Here is a 13,882-nt window from a genome sequence, read left to right as displayed (position 1 = left end):
AAAAGAACACACATGATATTCACTCACTGATAAGTGGATATTAGCCCAGAAGCTCAGAATCCTTCTTCGAATTGGGAACAAAATACCCATAGAAGGATTTACGAGACAAAGTTCGGTGCACAGACTTAAGGAATGACCATCCATATTCTGTCCCACTTGCAGATCCATCACATAAATAACCACCAAACCCAGACACTATGGCAGATGCCAACAAGAGCCTGATCACATGGGCTGACTGACAAATACAGAAGTAGATGCTCACAATCATCCTTTGGATGGAGCACAAGGTCCCCAATGAAGAAGCTTGAGAAAGTACCCAAGGAGCTGAAGGGGTCTGAAGCCCCATAGGAGGAACATCAATATGAACTAACCAGTACCCCAGAGCTCCTTGGAACTAAACCACCAATCAAAGAAAACACATGGTAGAACTTGTGGCTCTAGCTGTATATGTAGCAGATGATGGCCTAGTTGGTCGTCAATGGGAGGAGAGGCCCTATGTCCTATGAAGTTTCTATGCCCCAGTATAGGGGAATGACAGGACCAGGAATGGGATTGGTTGCATTGGGGAGCCAGAGGGAGGGGATAGGGGATTTTCAGAGAGGAAACTAGGAAAGGAGATAACATTTGAAATGTAAATAAGAGACCTGAGGCTCCAGGGGGGGGGGAGGTGGTTGAAGGAACAACTTCTTGGAGAGAGGGAAGAAGGAATGGAATGAAGAACTGTGGGAGGGTGAACCAGGAAGGGGATAATGACTGGAATGTAAAATAAATAAAGGTAATTATTTAAAAAGAGAGAGAGAAGTTCACCAATTACAAGATACAAAAGGTAGAGAATTTCTACCACCTTGCATATTACTCGTGGATTCAAAATATTGTTAGTGGAAATTTGACTGTGACAGCAAGAAGCATTTTCAGAAGCTAAGAAAACTGGGATGAATACATGGAATCCATGAATGCATTTCCAAATTCCTCTGTAATCTGCCACACATGTATTTGGAACTAGCAATCTAAAAGTACAAGAATATGCAACAAGAGATGCTTCTATAGTATAACTTACTTTTATAATTGTAAATTTAAATATATTTAATATATTTAAAGTTCAATCCTGATAACAGGATTCTGAATCAGCAATGATCAGGGGAATGGATAATACATAGAAATTATAAATTATAAACTTATAATACATTTTAATTTTCTCTCACTACAATTCTCCTGAATTTATCCCTCAACACTGAATTCTTTGCAATGTTGGTAAAATATTGATAAGTTTATCAATAAACATAGAAATGTAAACTTAGTATATGGAATGCTGAGAGATTATTAACAATTCAGCCAGAGCCAAGTTAAAGTATTTGCAATGATTTTAAGCAATCTTGCTAGAGTCCTCAGCCATATCTTATCTACAAGTATGAAGAAAAAAAAAACAGAGAAAAACTCAAAAATGTCAACTCAATATGATTCTAAAGAACTTTTCTAATGTTAAAATAAAATTTCCATTTTTCAGGGGAATGATAGAATGTGCAGTCCTACAGCTAACCAATAGCTCTGGAGGCAAATTGCTTGCATTTGAACCATGAGATATCTCCAGTCATTAGTTGGATGATCTTCACTAACTCATAATCATTTCTTTCTTCTCATCTATAGGATAGTAAAAATTATCAGAACCATCTTCCATGTGATATATAGCTTTCTCTTATCAGTTCTTCAGTCTCAAAAAATAGTACAAATTAACCATCTATAGGCTCACTTGTACATCAAAAAGACCAAGTCGGGCATGATGGCACATGCCTTTAATCGCAGCATGAGAGGCAGTGGCTGGCGGATTTCTGAGTTCGAGGCCAGCCTGGTCTACAAAGTGAGTTCCAGGACAGCCAGGGATACACAGAGAAAAACAAAACAACAAAATCAAAACCAAAAAACCAAAAACCAAAAACCAAAATACAACAACAAAAGACCCCATTAATCTCTTTCTTATGTGTCTTGAATAAGTAAATTTTACAAAATGTGCCACAATGGAAGTGACTCATGACACTTTAAAGAAGTATTATCTAACAAAAAGAACAATACCATGACCAATGTGTTCCCTACTTTCATCTCTCTGGAATGAATACTTCATGGATTTGACTGACAGATACATCTTGTTCCATGAAGTATGCTTGGAAATAAAGGTCACATCCACTAAAGTAAAGAAGCATATAGGACTTGAGTCCCCGACACTGTGATTGTAATTCCAACACAGCAAGGACACACACAAAAGCATAAAACAAGAAAGGTTCATTTTGTTGTAGATGTTACCTACCATTATGGCAATACAAGTAGTTTTGCTCCACATTGATATGAATCATAAACCATATGGGCTAAAAGGGCCTTATCAAGGGCCAAAGCTAAATCAATTCTTACTATACCAGAACAATATTATTAGACAGAGAAGAAACAACATATATCAGCCCACATAGGCTTCTTTCCAGAACTGTCACATCATTTCATCACATTTAACTTGTTAAAGTAAATCTTAAGCCTATGATATAGTCATATCTGACATCAAGGCTATAATCCCGTCCTTTACCAAGAAGGAAAGGACTCAAAAATATCAAGGAGGAACAATCAGCACTATTGAAGATGACAACCTTCTACCATGGATTCTTATGATTAAGTTCTCTACCTGTTTGGCACACTATTACATGTATTCCTTATAATTAATACAAAACTGAACTATAATCCCTCAGATAGATTTAGAAACAAGGATTTCATGAGATGGGATACAGAAAGCATCTGATGTAGAGCTTGGCACTGGACAAGCACGGGGTGGAAATTCTGATCACTGTTTCAATCCATTAGAGCACAGTGTTTCTCAGAGGAGAATATCTAAACTGTGACTAGTAGATACCACTGTAGCTCTATGTATGTGATATCTCTGAAGTCAAAAAATCATTGTCTAAAAATTAAATGTGAGAACAGTCTAGCCGACAAGCAATACTTGGCAGTGTGAATTTTGGCAAGAGTGTGGAGTGCAAGGAAGCCTTCTGCTGCTGCTGTCATCGCTTCCATGTGCCTGTCTTAGAAGCCTATTTGAGAAGAATATGATGAAGTTCTCTCTTTGCCAGCTGCAGTACCTCAAAGAACTTCTCAGCCCACATCCCAATAAACAGTCCTTTCTTATTGCAGTCTCAAATTTTCACAAAGACCAGAAAGTTGACCACTGCAAAGTGGCCTCACACCTTGTTCAGATAGACAGATATTTTCTTATCATATCTTAAAATAGTGGGAGAAATTGTTAATGCATGTAAAATAGTTTGGAGAAATACCTTCAGCCCCAACTTTAAACCCATGCTGCAGTTTCTAACAGCCTGAACTGACATGGAGAATGTATTATATACAGGTGTTCCGTTGTTTTAGTTTTTGTAATATCATTATTACTTTTCTGTATTTTATTTTCAATCACTGTTTACTTTTTTAACAATGGAAAATTGTAGGTCTCTCTCTAACAGCCTAAAATACAACAGTGTCTATCTACTCTTTATAGGCAAAAATTTAATCTGTCCACATTTTTATGCATATTATACTGTATATAATGCTGAAAGCTTGGTTTCCTGCTTATTCCAAATATCTCTGATATGACAACATTTAGGAATATTTCATCTCTCTGTAACACAATTGTCTCCAAAGAGACTCATTAGGAATTCTGATAATAAATTGTATTTATTTGAACTTTAAAATAGAACAAGAAAGAAAATAAAGCAATCTTCTAGCCCCTTTATTTTGATGGTTTATAATTCATGTTACAAGTTACAAGTATCTTTTCAATATTGGAGACAAGCTCACTTCTCTAACTTTACCTAACAGCAAATATAGCATCTGTTCTTACTAGTAGAACAGTATGAGAGTTTTAATAGTAGGATTGATCTGTGTGGCATCTCACAGTATAGTCTCTGTTGACAGCATGAGTACTCAAGTTTCTTGACTCAGAATTGCATCAGTGAGCATTGTGAAAAAGTGAGTGACCCTTCCAAGGGGAACATTTCTAACCCTGTCCACCAAATAGACATTCTGAGTTACAAAGCTGGTATGAATCAGATAATACAGGTTACAAGGTGAGCCAGGACATTGCGAAGTTGTGACCATTGTAGAGGCCCACAGCTTTCAGGTATTGTGGCCTATGTGGAAACTTGGACTTTGGATCTTTAAGGCTATATTTTCTGAGCATATCATAGATGCAAAAAGACACTTCTCTAAGAACAGAAATCTAATGTAGCAAGAAATACAAAAATGGCATGGATAAGAAGTCCTCTCAGAGAAATGTTCTTCAAAAATCCACATAATCTAACTCTATGATATTGAGAGAAAATTTTTCAATTGATTGATTTCAGAGTAAGATCTCCCATGCTTGTGGATAAGTAGGATTAACATAGTAAAAATGGCCATCTTGCTGAAAGTAATATAAAGATTCAGTGCAATTCCCACCAAAACTGCAACTCAATTCTTCATAGAGTTAGAAAGAACAATTCCCAAATTCATCTGGAATAAAAAAAAAAAAAATCTGGTGGAATCACCATCCCTGACCTCAAGCTGTACTACAGAACAATAGTGAAAAAACTGCAGAGTATTGGTACAGTGACCGGCAGGTAGATCAATGGAATTAACTGAAGACCCAGAAATGAACACACACACCTACATTCACCTGATCTTTGACAAAGGAGCTAAAACCATCCAGTGGGGAAAAAAGACAGCATTTTCAACAAACAAAGCTGTTTCAACTAGCGTTTAGCATGCAAAAGACTGAAAAATCCATCTTATCTCCTTGTACAAAGCTCAAGTCCAAGTGGATCAAGGACCTCCACATAAAACCAGATACACTGAAACTAACAAAAGAAAGTGGTTAAAGAGCCTCAAGCACAGGGCACAGGGGAAATTTTCCTGAACAGAACACCAGTAACCTATGCTCTAAGATCAAGAATTGACAAATGGGACTTTATAAAATTACAAAGCTTCTGTAAGGGAAAGGATACTGTCAATAGAACAAAATGGCAAACAACAAATTGGGAAAAGTATTTACCAATACTAAATCCGATAGAGGGCTAATATCAAATATATGCAAAGAACTCAATAAGTTAGACTCCAGAGAATCAAATAACCCTATTAAAAATGGGGTACAGAGCAAAACAAAGAATTCTCAACTGAAGAATACTGAATGACTGAGAAGCACCTAAAGAACTGTTTAACATCCTTAGTCATCAGGGAAATGCAAGTCAAAATGACCCTGAGATTCCACCTCACACCAGTCAGAATGGCTAAGATCAAAAACTTAGGTAACAGCAGATGCTGGTGAGGATGTTGAGAAAGAGGAACACTCCTACTTTGCTGGTGGGATTGCAAGCTGGTACAACCACTCTGGAAATCAGTTTGGTAATTCCTCAGAAAATCAGACATAGTACTACCTAAGGACCTACTAATACCACTCCTGAGCATATACCCAGAAGATGCTCTAATATGTAATAAGGACACATGCTCCACTATGTTTNTNGCAGCTTTATTTATAATAGCCAGGAGCTGGAAAGAACCCATATGTCCCTCAACAGAGGAATGGATATAGAAAATGTGGTACATTCACACAGCGGAAGATACTCAGCTATCAAAAACAATGAATTCATGAATTCTCAGGCAAATGGATGGAACTAGAAAATATCATCCTGACTGAGGTAACTCAATCACAAAAGAACACACATGGTTTACACTCACTGATTAGTGAATAGTAGCCCAGAAGCTCAGAATACCCAATATTCAATTCATAGACCAAATGAAGCTCACGAAGAAAGAAGACCAAAGTATTGATACTTCAGTCCTTTTTAGAAAGGGAACAGCTTTTCTTTCTGTTTTTAATCGTTTAGTTTTAAATTTAAGTGTGTGCGTGCGTGCGTGCGTGTGTGTGTGTGTGAGCACACACGCACACATGCATGTGCATGTGAGTTGTGCTGTATTGTGTTGTGCAGGTGGCTCAGGAGAACACAAGAGAGCATCATATGTCCCTGCAACTACAATTGCAATTCATCAGCTGTCTGGTACAGGTGGCAGGAACCTAAGTAGGATCCTCTATGAGAGGAGTAACTACTGGAGCACCTCTCCAACCCTAGGCATTTCTTTCTTAACTTGAGTTCATGCTAGATTTTCTCTCCAACTGTAATTTTCTAAGAATTCTGAATTTATTTACTTCATTTTCACAATGGAGAATAGGAGACTAAATGGGAAGGTAGAAGAGGAGAGGTTGTTTGGGTTCACTTTAGAGCACTTTTCTCAGTATCTGATGTTCAATGTTTCAATCATTATATCAAAATTTGTAAAACCAAATTCTCTTCTTAAGTATGGCAAAACCTTAGGGTCAGAAACAGTTTAGTGTTAAAGAGAAACGCTTATAAGTTTGGGGACAACAATCGAGATTTTTCTGGCAGGAGTTTATGGAGTCTATAAGAAAGTTAGAGATGGTTCTAAATGTTCCGAAGGCAATACAAAAAACTGGGAGGAAAAACTATTGCCTTCAAGCTATACTTAGAGTCTTTTCCAAACACAGTCACATGAATAAAACATTGCTCAAAACTCTGAGAAGTCAAATGCGGCCAATAACCACCACCTCCCCACAGAGGATGGCAGACCATCAACATATACCTACTTAATCACTGGCCATCTTATTTTTAAAATAACGATACTGTTAAAAACAAAGTATATATTTCCCACACAAAAAAAAGGTAATCTATGTGTTAACGGCTCACTTAAGGAGAATCCTTTCTTAACTAGTTGGTTTTACATGTGAATAAAATGAGAAGTTATTTTAAAATTCTTTTTCATGAGTAGCAATTTTTAGAAAAGACAAAGATGATTCTAACCATTTAGGAGAAACTTGGAATCATACACACTTCTGAGCATCCACAGATCAATAATTATTGGTTTAGTTACAGTCTGTCACATTTATAAAAGTACATGTTCCCTAAGTAAGAGACTATGAAAATTGCAAATATGACATTAAGAAAAAGCCAGGGTTTGGAAACCATAGTACTTATTATGATTAGATTCTGAATGGTCAGTGAAGGTCCATGAGATTTCTGTAGACCCATGATGGCCAAGCTCAAACTCTGCAGTCACTACTTCTCAAGGTTGTCCTATCCCTTTTTCAGCGGCTGCTTCTGCTTTCTCTAACTGCCTTCCTGTGGGCTCCAACTCAGTACTCCCTCATGAGCTGCTGTAACTCCCTCTGCCCTGTAGTTTCTGCCTGCATCTGTCAGTTGACATCAGGCAGAATTCAAGATGAGCCTGCCTGGCTGTCAGCTCCAATGTCTGTGCCTTCTTCTTCAGCTCCTGTTCTACTACCTCCCAACTACATCCTGTCTGGCTCACTGCAGCTGTTTCTCTAGAAATGCCTTTTGCTTCAGGAACAGGAAGTGTGCACCAGATCCTTGGCAGCTGTTTCATCTTGGATTTTCTTTCTCCTTATGTAATGCTTTTATTTTAATCTTCTCCTCTTGGCTAAGGAAATGTGCCTTACTACCTGTGACTGTAGCTGCGAGTCAGAAAGGAGCTTCTACTTTTCAAGAACTGTGCTTAAAGAGCCACAGCAGCCTTTGTGCATATTTGTCTCATCCCCTTTATCCTGTCTCCCTACTCTCTCATGAATACTACTTCCACAGCTCTGTATGCTTCTTTCCACACAGTTGTTTTTCAGAAAGGGTTTGCCTCAACATACAACTTTTCTTCCTATAGCTGCCTGGAGTCATGTAGCTACTCTTCTTGCTGAGTGTGAATTATTCTCTGAGCTCATGCAACTTTTTCAGTATTACCACTGACTTTCCTTTTACTTTGTTCTCCAACTTGGTTAGCATTTTGGTCCATTTAGAACACAAAGATAAAGTGCAATGTACTTCCAAATGCCAGTAACTCCAGTACTAGGGGTGAAGGCAGGAGAATCACAAGTACAAAGTCAACCTCAGATCCATACTGTGTTTGAAGCTCGCCTACGCAATGGGAGATCCTATTATATCTTAAAGAATAAACAATGCCAAAAATAAAAAAATGCTATTGTCCCTCTCTGCAAACATGAAGGAAAACTAATTCCTTTAACTGTTCTTAGGAAAAATTTAGGAATTAATTTTTTAAAAATGAAAGCCAGACAATTTTTCTTTCTTTATACAAAAATAGTTTTGAGTACACTTTATATACAGTCATGGGCAAAGATCAATACTGCAGCATGTGGTCTATAGTATATGCATACCATATTCTCTCCGAGTGTCATCTCAATTTTCAGCAGAGGAAAAAAAAACTTTACATGTTGAGGTAACTTGCTTATGACACAAAGTTTGGGGAATATGACATCAACTCCCATTCTTTCTCCAGGAAGCTTCAGGCCACAGCATAAATCAATTCAGGCGGACTTTTGCCAATTCACAGTGCTCTCTTGGTACAACTGATTACATTATTCTGAAATTTCCCTGTTAATGAAATTGTCAACATTTAGAAGGCAGAACTTGCAAGAAACTGTAAAACAAAATGCAGTAAAACACAAGTGTCAGCAAATAGCTGCCAAGAATTTATTTTTGATTAATTCCATGTTCTAAGTACTGTGGATACAATACAAATGAAGTTTACAAGGGTTTGACTTTGATAGACTTAATGTTTAGTGGACAAAGCAGAAGAAAATCCTTATTACATAGATACAAAGGGAATAGAAGTAACTAATAGTAAGGAGCATTTCCTAGGTGTAGTTTCCTTGCTTTTGTCCTTGCTGTGATGGGTACCAGACCTAAGTAACAAACAAGCAGGAAGGAGCCAGTTGGCTCTTAGCTTTCAGCCATTTCATCACAGAAAAGTGTGATGGAATAGTACCCACATCATGAAGAGAAAACTACTTATATTTCTCCTTTCTTCTTTCATGACATCTAGGGTCCAGACTATAGAATCATTCATTCCCCATTCAAGGGAACCATGTATTGGTTTTAAACAGGCATTGTCTTTGTATTCCATGTAGGGATGAAAAATCTAGGCAAAAACAAAGCAAGCAAGCAAACAAACAACAGTGGGGAAGAAAATTTCCTTAGAGCTCGACAGTTTCTGCCCAAGGACTAATATTCATACTCTAAGTGACTTAGGCAGTTGTTTTGTTACTTATGCTGTTCATAGATTTAGGATTAAACAGCAAAACATATTAAAACATATAAAAATACAAAAAAAAATCATGGAACCACAAAATAATACAATGCACTTGAGTATGCCTTTCAGCAAGACTGTACAACTACCAGGAGAATTTGATTTGCAGTAGCTGTAGTAGTAGTAGTAGTAGTAGGCATATGGGTGGTAGAGGTCATCGTGCATGTGTGTGTGTGTGTGTGTGTGTGTGTGTGTGTGTGTGCATGCGCACATATAAGTAGGGGCATGTGGACAGAGGTTGACAGTAGGATGTCCTTCTCAATTGCTCTTAACCTTATTTGTTTGAAGATAAGATCTGTAACTGGACCTGGAGTTTATTGCATGGCAAGACTTGCTGGCTAGCCAGTGTACTCCTGGATCTGTCTAACTCCATCCCTCATTGTTGAGATGATAACGTATTACTGTGGATGCTAAGACTTTGAACTCAGGTCCTCATGCTTGCACATGCTTGTACAACTTTCCTTATTCATTTATTCTCAATCAAGAAAATGATATTGTGAATTATATATGACATGCTTATTAGGTGTTTAAAGTATAAGGACTTTTGTATATAGCTTAAAGTGCACACAATTATGTAATGATGATCCTTTCTATTTAGCTCTTTATAATGTTTATATACATAGCTATGCACTTATACAATAAGTATGTTATATAGTAATTAGTATACAAACCAACTAAAATGTGTTCATTTTGAAATACTTAGGTCATTTATACTCCTAAGATACTTAAAAATACTAATTTATGAAACATTCACATATGTTGCTTTATTAAATGAGAATGGATCTCTATATTAATAAATAAAATTTCTTCTTGGTTGTGATAACTTAAGATTATTCATATCTTAAGTTCAATCAGTATTGATAATAGATGTCAAAAATAGTGCTTCCAGTTTATACTCCCCCTGACTCTGTGTTAATTCACTATTTCTCCCCATCTTTGCCTAAACAAGGATATATCCTGAAGTGTTATCTTACTGTATTTTAATTTATATGTTCCTTCCATAAGGAATGTTACTCAATTGAGTTTTCATTGATGTGATTTGTATATTGTTTTGTCTAACTTTTGTTCATCTTTTAATAAAATATAAGTTTTCTTATCTAAACTTATATCTATATTCAATATACCTTTTATTCATGTCTGTAAATTATTATGGTAGCCTGCATTCAAACTTTTTTTTATGATAATGGGTTTTTCATTGTTAACCTAAACTTGCTTTTTTTTTTCTTTTTCTTTTTTAATTTATATTTCAAATGTTTTCTCCTCTCCAGGTCTCCCTTTCAAAAAATATTCTTATTCCAAGCCCCCTCTTCTGCATGTATGAGGGTGCTCACCCACCCACCCACTCCCATCCTCCCACCCACCCACTCCCATCCTCTCATCCTCCCACCCTGACATTCCCCTACAGTTGGGCATCGAACACCCTCAGACCCAAGGGCCTCTCCTCTCACTGATGTTCAACAAGGCCATCTTCTGCCACATATGTGGCTAGTGACATGGGTTGCTCCATGTGTACTCTTTGGTTGGTAGTCCAGTCCCTGGGAGCTCTGGAGAGGTCTGGCCTGTTACATTGTTGCTCCCTCCTTGGGAATGCAAAATCCCTCAGCTCTTTCAGTCCCTTCTCCAACTCCTCCATCGGGGACACATCTTGCTTGTATTAATATTAACATTTGTATTAATATTTAATATAAATTTTATTTGTATTAAATTCAAATTAATTTATATTTTCCTATATGCCACTTAGTTAATCTATAATATTAGTGAATAATCATGAACTCAGGAGAAGCCTAAAAGATTGAAAACAATGATGGGAACATACAAGAAGTATGTAACAACAAATAAAATACTACTTATTCACTAGAAAACAAGGTGGTAATGAACAATGAGTTACATACAGCACATGACATGCTAATATGTCGTGGTACACAGTTCTTTCACTGTCAGTGGCTGCGGGGCTGTGAATGTAAGGGAAAGAGGGGGGAGGGAGAGAGTCCATGACCAGCCAGAGTTCCTGTGCTCTGGGCAGGCAGATGCAGGAGGACTGCCTTACACTTTCCACTCAGCCCCTGCTGGGCATCTGGCTGTATGAAGCCACTGACACTAAACCGTGGGAGCTGGACAAGGGAAAGCCTCCATACCAGGTTCTCAGTCTCTGGCATCCCATGCTGGATATGGCAGAGGAGCTGAGAACAGAATAGGGGTCCTGGTGATATGGGAATAGTGCAGAGGAAGAAAGGTTCCCACGCAGGCGAGAGTCCTAAGTCTGGTCCCCTTGGCTGGAGCACAGGAAGGCCTAATGACTGGAGATTAGGCATGGCTCCTTAGGAGAAAGCTTATCCCATTGTCCAAGCACAGCAGGCCTTGATGAACAGAGACAGTTTATAGAGCTTTATTGTAGAAAGGTAAGGAAAAAGAGAAAAGGTAAAAGGAGAGAGAGAGAGAGAGAGAGAGAGAGAGAGAGAGAGAGAGCTGCCATAGCCAAGAGGAGAGAAGGGGAGAAGGGGAGAAGGGGGAAAGGGAAAAGGAGAAAGAGAAGAAAGGCTACAGAGTAAGAGGGAGAGAGTAAGAGGGAGAGTAAGGAAAGTGAAAGCTAAAGAGAGTAAGAGGAAGCCGGGCATGGTGGCACACGCCTTTAATCCCAGCACTCAGGAGGCAGAGGCAGGCGGATTTCTGAGTTCGAGGCCAGCCTGGTCTACAGAGTGAGTTCCAGGACAGACAAGGCTACACAGAGAAACCCTGCCTTGAGAGAGTAAGAGGGAGAGTAAGAGAGCAAGGAGGGGACAAGCAGCCCCTCTTTTTTTTAAATTAGGTATTTTCTTCATTTACATTTCAAATGCTATCCCAAAAGTCCCCAAGACCCTCCCCCCAACTCCTCTCCTCCCCCTCCCACTTCTTGGACCAGGCGTTCCCCCTTACTGAGGCATTTAAAGTTTGCAAGACCAAGGGGCCTCTCTTCCCAATGATGGCCTACTAGGCCATTTTCTGATACATATGCATCTAGAGACATGGGCTCCAGGGGTACTGGTTATTTCATATTGTTGTTCTGCCTATAGGGTTGCAGACCACTTTAGCTCCTTGGGTACTTTCTCTAGCTCCTCCATTGGGGGCCCTGTGATCCATCCAATAGCTGACTGTGAGCATCCACTTCTGTGTTTGCCAGGCACCAGCATTGTCTCACAAGAGACAGCTATATCAGGGTCCTTTCAGCAAAATCTTGCTGGCATATGCAATGGTGTCTACGTTTGGAGGCTGATTATGGGATGGATCCCTGGGTATGGAAGTCTCTAGATGGTCCATACTTTCATCTCAGGTCCAAACTTTGTAACTCCTTCCATGGGTGTTTTGTTCCCAGTTCTAAGAAGGGGCAAAGTGACCACACTTTTGTCTTCATTCTTCTTGAGTTTCATGTGTTTTGCAACTTGTATCTTGGGTATTCTAAGTTTCTGGGCTAATATCCACTTATCAGTGAGTACATATCATGTGAGTTCTTTGGTGATTGGGTTACCTCACTCAGGATGATACCCTCCTAGTCCTTCCATTTGCCTAGGAATTTCATAAATTCATTCTTTTTAATAGCTGACTAGTACTCCATTGTGTAAATATATCACATTTTCTGCATCCATTCCTCTGTTGAGGGACAGCTGAGTTCTTTCCAGCTTCTGGCTATTATAAATAAGGCCAAGCAGCCCCTCTTATAGTGGGCTTGTTATCTTGCTGTTGCTAGGTAACTGGGAGGAGTCTAACCTGAAGGTCAGACACTTGGGACATTGTGTACATGACTGAAAGCCAGGAGCCTTTCCTGTGGGGGCTGTGGGGGCGGTAACTTCAACAGTAGCCAGGGGTCCAGGAGACATGAAGGAAAGTCTTCCATCCCATGTAGGTGAAAATTATCACCACCAGGTCCTACCGGCATTCACACCGCAGCTTGACTGGAGACCAGCCTGTCTGTGCATAGCTCATTGCCCTGCAAGTGACATACATTACTACCATTGCTACAGTGGTATTACTGTACTAGCAATAAGAGTTTGTCTTTAGGTACTGAAGTTCTGGTTTTGTACTTTTAACTTGAATTTTTCTTTCCATATTTATGTATTCTTATGCTTTCTTAAGGTATGATATGAAAGAAGATGCAATTGTGCCCAGTTCTCACAGGAAATATTTCGAATTTTCCACCAGTTTCTTGCTGTTGCAATATACAACATTAGGACACAGGACTTGGGTGAGAAATGATTCATTTTTTTATTTAATTCATGATTCTTACAATTTCATTATCATTGTGAGCTTTTTGATCAACTGGTGAGCAGGATATGAAAGTATTTGCCAGTTTAGTTGTACTTTCTTGGATAATTTTTAACGGGAGGATTTTATACATGAGAACACTGCATTTGTACCACTTCAGCCATCTGACACTTACAGGCTGTTCTAGTCTTTCAGCCTCCTTGTCCTCCATCTTCTCTGAGCTTTTGGTATTCAGGTGTTCATACTGTATGTAAATGCACCATTGGATTCTGTGTACCCCACAAAGACTTTTTTTGTTGTTGTTTTGACATTTTGTACATCTCTATCTGCTGAATAATGAAGCTTCCTTAAGTAAATGTGAGAGGTGCTCTTATGTATAAAAATAAGTGTTTAGAAAACAGGTTGAAAATATATTTGTTTGATAATGTAGTGGTTATAGATTTTACTGTAGGGCATAGGA

This window comes from Mus caroli, chromosome 4 (assembly GCF_900094665.2).
Source record: "Mus caroli chromosome 4, CAROLI_EIJ_v1.1, whole genome shotgun sequence".
Classification (NCBI taxonomy): domain Eukaryota; kingdom Metazoa; phylum Chordata; class Mammalia; order Rodentia; family Muridae; genus Mus; species Mus caroli.
The sequence above is the reverse complement of the archived record's forward strand: the minus strand, read 5'-3'. Positions refer to the sequence as shown.